The following is an 854-nucleotide window of genomic DNA, read 5'->3' on the forward strand; positions in this document are numbered from 1 at the left end:
TAAGAAGAGGTTGACTTCAGCACCAGTTTTAGCTCTGCCATCTAGTGATGAGGACTTTACAGTCTTTTGTGATGCGTCCCGTGTGGGACTGGGTTGTGTACTGATGCAAAATGAGAGGGTGATTGCTTATGCTTCAAGGCAGCTAAAGAAGCACGAGTTGAATTACCCCACACATGACCTGGAAATGGCAGCAGTAATCTTTGCGCTCAAGATGTGGAGGCACTACCTCTATGGGGTAAAATGTGAGATCTTCACAGATCATAAAAGCCTACAGTACATCCTGAGTCAAAGAGATTTGAACTTGAGGCAGAGGAGATGGGTGGAGCTGCTGAGTGACTATGATTGCAAGATTCAATATCATCCGGTAAGGCGAATGTCGTGGCAGACGCCCTAAGCCAGAAGTCACTAGGCAGTCTATCCCACATCACGGCAGAGAGGAGACCAGTGGTGAAGGAGTTTTACAAGCTCATTGAGGAAGGTCTACAGTTGGAGTTGTCTGGTACAGGTGCTTTAGTTGCTCAGATGAAAGTGACACCTGTGTTTCTGGAGCAAGTGGCTCAGAAACAGCATGAGGACCCCGAGTTAGTGAAGATTGCCAAGACTGTTCAGTCAGGCAAAGACAGCGAGTTCAGATTCGACAACAAGGGGATCCTCCGCTATGGGAGTCGTTTATGTGTACCAGATGACATAGGACTAAAAGGAGACATTATGAGAGAGGCTCATAATGCAAGATACAGCATTCACCCCGGAGCCACCAAAATGTATCAGGATCTGAAGAAAGTTTATTGGTGGCCAGCTATAAAGAGAGAAGTGGCACAGTTTGTGTCAGCCTGCGAAGTTTGTCAGAGGGTGAA

The sequence above is a fragment of the Manihot esculenta genome, chromosome 11 (genome assembly GCF_001659605.2).
Source record: "Manihot esculenta cultivar AM560-2 chromosome 11, M.esculenta_v8, whole genome shotgun sequence".
NCBI lineage: Eukaryota > Viridiplantae > Streptophyta > Magnoliopsida > Malpighiales > Euphorbiaceae > Manihot > Manihot esculenta.